The 10903-nt window shown below is 32.7% G+C and overlaps 1 long non-coding RNA gene across 1 annotated transcript; it reads left to right on the forward strand.

Moving 5' to 3' along the window:
• Positions 1-903: 903 nt before the first annotated feature.
• Positions 904-6603, forward strand: LOC143083990 (uncharacterized). Its single transcript, XR_012980968.1, has 5 exons — positions 904-1260; positions 2015-2074; positions 3015-3071; positions 4592-5267; positions 6497-6603. It is a non-coding gene; the product is annotated as an uncharacterized LOC143083990 (long non-coding RNA).
• Positions 6604-10903: the final 4300 nt, after the last annotated feature.

Below are 10903 nucleotides of genomic sequence, written 5' to 3' on the forward strand. Positions count from 1 at the left end.
TGAAACTACTAAGCCAAATTTAATCAAACTTGGCCACAATCATCATTGGGGTATCTAGTTTAAAAAATGTGTCCGGTGACCCCGCCAACCAACCAAGATGGCCGCCATGGCTAAAAATAGAACATAGGGGTAAAATGCTGTTTTTGGCTTATAACTCAAAAACCAAAGCATTTAGAGCAAATCTGACATGGGGTAAAATTGTTTATCAGGTCAAGATCTATCTGCCCAGAAATTTTCAGATGAATCGGACAACCCGTTGATGGGTTGCTGCCCCTGAATTGGTAATTTTATGGAAATTTTGCTGTTTTTGGTTATTATCTTGAATATTATTATAGATAGAGATAAACTGTAAACAGCAATAATGTTCAGCAAAGTAACATTTACAAATAAGTCAACATGACCGAAATGGTCAGTTGACCCCTTAAGGAGTTATTGCCCTTTATAGTCAATTTTTAACCATTTTTCGTAAATCTTAGTAATCTTTTACAAAAATCTTCTCCTCTGAAACTACTGGGCTAAATTAATCCAAACTTGGCCACAATCATCTTTGGGGTATGTAGTTTAAAAAATGTGTCCGGTGACCCGGCCATCCAACCAAGATGGCTGCCATGGCTAAATATAGGACATAGGGGTAAAATGCAGTTTTTGGCTTATAACTCAAAAATCAAAGCATTTAGAGCAAATCTGACGGAGTGAAATTGTTTATCATGTCAAGATCTATCTGCCCTGAAATTTTCAGATGGATCCGACAACCGGTTGTTGGGTTGCTGCCCCATAATTGGTAATTTTAAGAAAATTTTTACGTTTTTTGTTATTATCTTGAATATTATTATAGATAGAGATAAACTGTAAACAGCAATAATGACAGCAAAGTAAGACCTAAAGATAAGTCAAACATGACACTGCCACATCAAGTTCAGCAAAATGTTTGGATATTTCATCACAAGAAAACTGGGACTTGCCATTGCCACATCAAGTTCAGCAAAATGTTTGGATATTTCATCACAAGAAAACTGGGACTTGCCACTGCCACATTAAGTTCAGCAAAATGTTTGGATATTTCATCACAAGAAAACTGGGACTTGCCATTGCCACATTAAGTTCATCAAAATGTTTGGATATTTCATCACAAGAAAACTGGGACTTGCCATTGCCACATTAAGTTCAGCAAAATGTTTGGATATTTCATCACAAGAAAACTGGGACTTGCAGTTGCCACATTATTGGACATTACAGATTAAAATGAGTGATTAGAGGAAGGTATGTTAAGCCATATTTTTTTTTATTTGATTCTTTATTACACAATATCAATCAAAACCAAGCAGTAAATTATAGTTCTATAAAATCAAATCAAAGGTTTGAGGTCATTTTCAACTTCTTTTTGGGATTTTTTTCTTTCATATTTGTTGATAGAACTTGATTTTATACCATGAATACCAAAGACAACATGAATATAAAAAAGATGATGTGGTGTGATTGCTAATGAGACAACTCTTCACAAGAGACCAAATGACACAGAAATTACCAAATATAGGTCACCGTATAGCCTTCAACAATGAGCAAATCCCATTTTCTTAAGATTATACCATAGCAAACTATGATATTATTTAGTTATACCATGGTTTATTTTTAGCAATTGTTCTATTTAAAAGCGACCTTGACCACAATTATACCATAGTTTTATGATGTCACAACAATTTGAATTCTTTTTGAAATATCTTTTTGGCTCTGAAAAGAGCCTTTTCAGCAAAAGCTGTAAACTCATCATCAGCTTTAATCTTCTGATTCCCCGTTGACAAGATTCTATTTCTTCTGACATGTGTCCTTGCTGCTCTCCCTCATTAAAATTTATTTAAATCGATTCTTGTCCATCATCAGCTTTCACATCTTTGTGTCGTTTCGTCCATGCAATTCATCCTGAATCTCCATTGCAACAAAATTATAGCTGGACAAAAACCATCTTTAAACATTCATTCTTAAAATTGTCCATGTAATGTTATTTTTACGTTTGCAGCAATTCGTGAAAGTCCTTGTAATTGTCATTGTCAAGGATTGGATCTTTTCCTATATACAGGTAAATCTAAATCTTCACATATTTGAGTCAGGCTAATGTCTCCTTCTCCATCATTATGTCATCCCAGACTTTTTTATTTTTTTTATTTTTTTGGGTCCGAATTCAGTATGCCTGAAGTTAGAATATTAAAATTTAAATATAACGTATACATAAATCCGGACATCCTGGCATTTCAATTTTTCAGGTGGTTATGCCAATAGGAATCCTCTAGATTTTTCCTCTATTTGAAGGTAATGACTGAATATTTTTATTGCTGATTATTTTTTAACCGATGGATATAGTATGAAAAAAATCAAAATGGAGATATTATATAGTGTCTTTAACAACATTAAAAGAGTAAAATTGTGATATTTAACTGGTGTCGATACATATCAATTAAATTCATTTGCATTGAAGTCTATGAAAAGTCTAGAGGATTCCTATTAGTTTCATCTCTCAACATTGTTTACATAACAAAAATGCCCGAGCAAAAATGCTAATCATTGATTGGTCAGTTATAAGTTGTGATGTCACTGCAAATTTATGTATGTATAAAAAAGAGGATGTGGTGTGATTGCCAATGAGACAACTCTTCACCAGAGACCAAATGACACAAAAAATAATGGCCTGATTAATTTACAAAAAAATTAACAAAAAACAAATATGTAACTCAACAACGAATTACAGGCTCCTAACTTGGGACAGGCACAAACATACATAATGTGGCGGCTTAACCATGTTAGCGGCATCCTAACCCTCCCCTAACTTGAGACAGTGGTAACAGTACAACATACGAACGAACTATAAAAATCAGTATTGTTTGAAAACCCATGGACAACCTCACAAGACAACGTCCAGGGATGTCAACAAAAACCTTGGTATCATTTACAGTACACTGAAAAACTATCCAAAAACTATAAAATATGTATAACATAATTATTTTCATAACTAACTATTACAGGAAGAAGTGAAATATTTTCATCACAAGAACACAGGATGTTAACTGGATTTTTTTTCAGTTAAGTATATATATATATTAATCAGTAACTAAAATAGAAAATCAAAAATGCCCCAGATTTAACAGTCAGGGGTATGACTCAAACAAGTGATTTCATTATCACTTATTTCAGTGATTTTCAAATTTCAGTAATCACCTATTTAAGTGATTTTGGTGTTTTCTTTGATCTTCAAATGCTGATTTCACTAATTTTCCATGAAATGGCAATTTTTTCTGAAATTTGTCTACATAGATCAATTATCTCTTTATCTTGATATATCAATTTTATCAGTGCGCTTGGGCAGCAAGTTAGTGCGCTGAAGCTTTTAAAAGAACCCTTGGGACTATTTCTGTCTTCTATATACTATATTTCTAGAGTTTACTACTCTACCAATAACATAAAGGTCAACACATTTATGTAATCTGCTTTGTTTTCTTTATAATTAGTATGATTTACTTCAAGGTTTTGACCGTATCTACAAATTATCCCAGTTTAAGCATAATCCAAATAAATTTTAAAAACTGACAAAATAATTTAGCAAAAGAGCATTTTTGCATGTATTCAGTTGTATTTTCAATAGAATAGTTTTTTTTAACCCTATGTAAATCTAGATTGTGGGTAAATTATTGAGAAAATGTTATAATAAGTGATTTAATGTTTACATCTCAAATCACTTATGCAAGTGATTTTAAAAAGTGTTTCTAATTTTATAAACATTTTTCATTTTTCAATAGCGCAATCACTTTAATAGGTGATCCTGAAATCACTTGTTTAAGTAGTACCCCTGACTGTTTAATGTTTAGTCAATAAATTCAATGTTTTAAATAATATCAAACGTACCAGGCTTTTAATGTTAACCAGACACCTGTTTTGTGTAATCAACACTTATCAGTGACTCAAATCGAAATATTAGTTAGGCAAAAAAAAAATCTAGAGCATAAGACAAAATGATATTTGATATAAGTGCCAATAAGACAATGTAATAGTTATGTAATTTATGACACAGGTATTGACTCACTCCAAAGAGCAAGCTATAATGGCCAAGGCATTGCCAGTGTAAAACAATTTAAAAGGAAAACCAACACATACAAAACAGGAAAAACTGATGACCAATAAATGATTTTTTCGTGGTAAAGTCAATATTCCAGATACAATAAGAACTAGACTTGCCATTGCGAGCAATAGCAGATGTCACCCCGTTCCCCCATTGCCAGGCCATCTGGCCGTTTCCATGACAACGGCAGCCATTTTGAAATTTCCAAAAGTCAAAAAACATATCTTTATATGCTAAATCAACTGTCTATAAAGTTTCATAAAATTTGTAGAATTTTGAAAATTTTCGAGTTTTTTGCCATTTCTATGGTAATAATAATAAGCTAATAAGAATAGATCTTTTATATTTGTCGTTTGGAATGATTGTAAGGTACACACGTCCAACTTTCAGGACATTAAGTTTTACATCATTAAGAATTGCATTTTACAGTCAATACATTGTAGTACTTTTATTATTTCAGTGAAATATTTGTTTATTTCATTACAGGAGCACAGGAGCACTGGACATTTATTGATTCTTTCCATAGCAACACCACCAACAGCAGCAAAAAAGTTCAAGCATTTCAAGAATGGAATGTTCTGTCCAAACAAACATGTCTATCACACCTTCAAGAGCTGATATTGGAATCATTATTAGTAGAATGGAAAACAGGGATAAAATCTAGCAAAAGGCCCAGTCGCACATGGCCCCTAGATTTTGAGCTGGGCTACTAAATTACCTGGAAAATATACTGACTCAAAGACAGACTGAAATACAGACATTGACTGAAGAAATGAATGAGGACAAAGAAAAGATGGGAGCAGATTACAAACAAAAGCTTGCTAATATAGAATCCATACTGAAGAAAGAAATGGCAAATCAGAATGATTTAATGAATGAATTAAAACAAAATAAAGAAATAAAGAGTCAATGAGCTTCAGTCTGCTCTTCGTGAAAAAAGAACAAGCTATAAAACTTCTCTAAAAACCAGTAAAAGTGCTTGGGACTATGAACTCATTAATTTTAGGGAAGAGTATAGTGTGAAAATGTCAGAAATTGAAAGAGAAAAAAACAGACAAATAGAGGATGTAAAGCAAAGAAGACTGAACATGGAAGAATCATGTCATATTCTGGAAGACAAATGGAAACATCCTTGGCTGAAAAAAATAGTTTAAAGCAACAGGTAACAATTTAACTAGATAAAAGTGATCTTGTTCATGTATTTTTTTGCATGTTAACTTTTTATACATTGTGATTTGGATGGAGAAGTGTCTCATTGGCACGCATACCACATCTTATTTATATTTGAATACTTTCATCAAACTTTTATTGAAAAAGTCACCTTTAAAAAAAAAATAGTGATAAAAACATTAAAAAAAAAACAATTGAGACATGATGACAAAGCTATACATTTTGTATGAAGCCATTCTTAGATTGCGTGCACGATCAACGGTTTGACAAGCCTATTATATTGCTCAAAGACCATTCAATTCTTATAATTACATATTTTTGCTAGGATGAAGGAAAAAACAATCTCTATCATTTTTTTGTATATATTTACCTGTACATATAAAGCATGTGCTATCATGGGTGTTACATATCATTGTGCTATGAAGAATGACGTGAGATTGTTGTTAGCCAATCAAAATAACAGATTTATATGTTGAAATATACTAGTACTGTAATGTAATTATTTGGATTAAAAGGGGTGTTTTTTTTACCTGCGTCACCAACGGTGAAAGCAGGTCTAGTAACCGCTCGACTCCGTCCGTCATTCCGTCCGTCCGAAAGACTTGCATATCAACTTTAGTCAAAGATTTCTTGGCTTCTATGAAAGGGAATGATTTTATATTTGGTCCAGAGCTTGATCATGTTGAGTTGTAGTGTGTAAGCAATTTTTAGATTTGCGGTGCAGCCACTTCCTGTTTGCCGATAGTTTGAAATTTAGCTGCTCAATGTACAAGGAAAATTTTTCGTCAAAGTTTGCTTGGCTTCTATGAAAGGGAATGATTTTATATTTGGAACAGAGCTTGACTATGTTGAGTTGTAGGGTGTAAGAAATTTAAAGATCTGTGGTGCAGCCACTTCCTGTTTGCCGAAAGTTTGAAATTTAGCCACTTATTGTACAAGGAAAATTTTTAGACAAAATTTTTTGGTTTCTATTGAAGGAATTGTTTTAGATTTTCTGTAGAGCAAATATATGCAGTGACGCAGGTCCAGACCAGTATTGGTCTTGAATGCTGGATACTATCCATGCATGTCTGTGTCCACACAGTAAATTAATTATAAATTTCCGGATCTGCATTATTCATCATACGTAGCTGTTATAGTTTTAAATGATAAAAGCAAACAGTTTTACAATTTTTTTTCTAATTATTCATTTGACAATATATAGTTTTCTTATTATTTCAGTGAGACGTTTCAATATTTCATCACATGAACACTGGGACATCTATAGAAACAAGTGGGACATGCAGTTTATTGATATTCTAAATAAAAAAAAATTGCTTCCAATTTCATTTCAAGCTTTTGTATTTGACCTTTAGAATGAGAAGATTTATATTCAATTCTTTACACCGCCTCGGTGATGTAATGGTTAGTGTGGTCGCCTCGAGTGCGGTAGGTTGTGGGTTCCACCCTCGGCGGGGTCAAACCAAAGACTTGAAAATTGGTATTTGCTGCTTCTTCGCCAAGCACGCGGCAATAAGGAGTTAGAGCAAAGACTGTTCGGCCCGGACTGTTCAGTCAGAATAATGTGTCTGGGTAAGTGACATATATTCCTGCGAACTGTTACCTTGTGAGCTAGCATGTTAAAAATCCAGGTCAGTGTGTCGGTCGAGTACAAAGCAGGGTTAATATTCATTAATCATTATCATGTTCTCATCCTGAATATGCATCTGACTTGCCACTGGACGTTAAACAACCATCCATCCATCCATCCATCAATTACTTATTGTTTGATTGCTGGTAACCCTTAATTTAACTGCTACTGTAATTTCCTTCCACTGTAGTGTAATTGTAGTGTAGTTTGTAATTGAAAACAGACAACCATTTTGACTGACATATTGCTATCCACATAAGTTGCTTTAAAAATCTTCCCTTCTATAGACTGATCAGAATCGTATTTAGAACATCTAATCGTATAAATAAGAAGATGTGGTATGAGTGCCAATGAGACAACGCTCCATCAAAGTCACAATATATAAAAAGTTGATAATTATAGGTCAAAGTACAGCCTTCAGCCTTCACCACAGAGTTAAGTTTCTGTTAAAATTATACCCCATGACGCCATCAACCAACATGATGAAAATAGAGTTATTTTTTTCAGTTTCATGCAGTTTTCAATTGATATTAAGTACATAATTTTATAATGATAAAAGAAAGGTAAAACCGACTTGAAAGGGACAATCAAACTTGAATGTAGAAAGGAAACTTACATAAACATGGATAGATATGTATTTCATTTTTTTTCTGCTTACAGACCCTTTGCATATAAGCTTATTCCATACAGAGATTAATAATTCAATTAAGTGTGTCCTCTATTTGAATTGAAAATAACAGGTTCTCTGGTTATTGCAGTGGTCAGTCTGTCTGTTGACCATTTTCAGTGTTGAGACTACAGAATTTAAGATTTGGTCCATTTTCAATAGTGGCCTTTTCTAAATCTTGCTTGTAACAGAGTTGCAGGAGATTCATATTGGTTTTGGTTTAAAAAACTTACAGATTATACTCTCAAGATTATTTTTGTGGTATGCTATTAATGAGAGACATGTAGATAATTTGCATTGACTCTTATACCAGTGGTGCTATTTATATTTATAGGCTTTCAAATCTTATTCTATTTTGATATTGGTATAGAAAGCCTCATAATTAAAAAGTTGGTCTATATACAAGGTCATAGGCATAGGCGGATCCAGGGGGGCCCCCCCTTTCGTGGGAAAAATTTGGTTGATTATATAGGGAATCACTGAAGCATGACTGGAGCGGGCCCCCCCCCCCCCCCCCCCCCCCTTATGAAAAGTTCTAGATCTGCCACTGATAGGTCAACCCTTGATTTGTAGTGTACACCATATATTGTTACATGAATGGTGTGATACTTTATGAAAGTCATTCTGCATACATGGTCATAGACATATGTCAACATTTTATTTATATTATGCTTTATATCTTGGTGAATAAATATAATCTGGTAAGTAATTCAAAGGTTTGGTCTTCTAACAAGGTCGCAGAAATATTGTATGTTTTGACTATTTGTATAGTTCACAAGAATTGTTGCATGCATGCTTCATACGAGAACTAAGCTACAATTGTGGTCAAAAGGCAGATTATTTAATCTAATACATTGGTTTGAGTTGAGTTTACCCGAAAGATATCTTGTATACTTCCAGCTGTTAATTATATTTATAAACTGGTAATTTAAACTAGTAAACAGAATACCCAATAAAAATCTAATCTGGTGATTAGTTAAAAAGTTTTGAATGATCATGGACACAGGCCCATCTTCTTATCACTAGTCTATTACAGATTATTATGGAAGACAGTCGTCCTACAATATTTAAAATTGTTGACGAGCAAGCACACTACAATATATCTGTTTATGTTATGACCAAGCATTCATGCATGTGGTGGTATGTCAAAAGAAACTGCTAAAAACTGCCAAGTATTTAGACCAAAAATTGAGTTTACTGCTACATACCAAATAATAGGGTAGGTGGGTAGAAGATCAAATATTTTTACTATTGCTTCCTTATTATTAATATATAGAAATAGTTTATAAAAAAAATGAAATTCTGTTTCTATGCAAACAAGAGGTATCCTTAATTTATTTGATTCAAAGTATGTTTTTTTTTCCATAAGATGAAATGACTAACTTGCAAATTCATAACCTAAGGTTATTTGTCAATAAAAAAGCAAAAGTAGGTAAGGTGAAAGTACATAAGTACATATCCACTCAGATGTGGGTGGGGTTTACAGAATGGAGAATAAGGAGTGGGGGCTAGAATAAAAAAAAATACCTGCAAATATTACAGAACAGTCAAAAGTATATCTGAAAGCAATTTCCAGACAACAGTAAGCAAGTAATTATTACATAATAGCCATTGTTTTTATACAAATAAAGTTTGATGTGTGAAAAAATTAAAGAATACACTAACAGGAATGATCCATCATTTCAAGATTGAACAGACATAAATATAAATTTGATTAGACTTCATGAACTAATGAAATAAGGCAAAATAAAATTTATGTGTGCATTCAGTTACATCTAAAAAAAGAAAGTTACATGAAGAGAATTTTTAAAGCCTTTTTTACATTGGGTCTATAAGAACAACATTCTTACTTTAACGGTGCTTAATGAAAAATGACAGAAAAATCTGTAGGGTAGGCAATTAGTAATTTTAAGACTAAAAAGTATAGGGTAACTGAAAACTCACCCCATATATTTTTATTTGTCCTAACCAAAATGAATGATTATTATTGCACCATCTGTAATATGTATTTAATTAATTATTAATTATTTTTCTAAAACCATAAATCATTAGTTGTTGAAATCTTTTCAATTTTTTTTTGACACATCCATTGATAAAATTTCAAGAACCTGGGCATATTTTTTTCCAAAGTACTAATATATTTTTCCAAATAATCATTTAGTTTACATCCCCTTTCTACAAATATTTCTAACATAAGGACCCCTTCATTTTTTTAAAAGTGCAAATCAAGCTATCCACTGCTGGAACTGATACTGAACATAAATAAAAAATTACAAATTTCTTATTTTGGTCTGTGCTCCCCCTTTTTTGTTTTCACTTAGAAATTCTAATTAAGGATATAATTGGGCAGGTTACAGGTTTAAGGTACTGATGAAAACGTGTATTACCATATAACTGTATCTATTTGCTTTGACATGATCACTTGAAACAGTAATAGAAAGAAGAATTCTTCAGATTATTGTGAAATTTAAATTTCCCGCATGTAAACTTTTTACACAGAAGAGTTGTTTCCCTTGAACTTCCAAGCGAACAATTAAATTTAATGAAGGGACGGATTTTTTAATAGTTTGACATCATAATACTTTAGGAATAATTATGAGAAAGTACTTGATAAATTTGTATGATTTATTTCGACTGTTTGTTTAATGAAATACTATACCTCATTTACATATATTCACTGCTGATTGGAATTTCCTCGACTTCCTCCCATGGCCAAAAATAATGACAAGGATTCTGTCAGGACGTAAAAAGAAGCTGTAAATTAATAATTAGTGACCTGCAAAGTAGTTTAAGTGGTTAATTGAAGTAACAATATGTTTATTAGTTGACGCATAGCGTTTATTCCGATCAAAAAGTCCCAGATTCAAAAAAGTTAAAAAAAATTGAAAAACGCGTTGCATTCCTGTCGCTTCTCTCTACGAGAGAAGCTCTACTGTGATAGTCGAGTTGACATATTTATAGACCCTCATTGATAGGATTTCAACCTCCTGTGAAACGAGACACTGAACAACGGTATTAGGAAAAGTCGGACCAAGTAAACTCGGACCAGCTTTAAAGAAACTCGGACAGACAAATCGGACCAGTTTGAAACACCGATTGGGCCGATTTAAAGGTGATTCTTAACCTTTTCTAAAACAACTAGAAGCAATGGGAAACACTGATTGGGTCCATTTTGAGAATGCTAAACGGCTTCTGAGTGGTTGATTCAGGGGGGGAAACGGAAAACTGAACTGAATAAAGAACTATGAAAATCAATAGATCTTGTCTTGATGGTAATTTTTGCTATTTAAAGTTTCTATCTATTTATCATTAGGGCACTCTATTTCAATAT

This window comes from Mytilus galloprovincialis, chromosome 7, assembly GCF_965363235.1.
Source record: "Mytilus galloprovincialis chromosome 7, xbMytGall1.hap1.1, whole genome shotgun sequence".
NCBI lineage: Eukaryota > Metazoa > Mollusca > Bivalvia > Mytilida > Mytilidae > Mytilus > Mytilus galloprovincialis.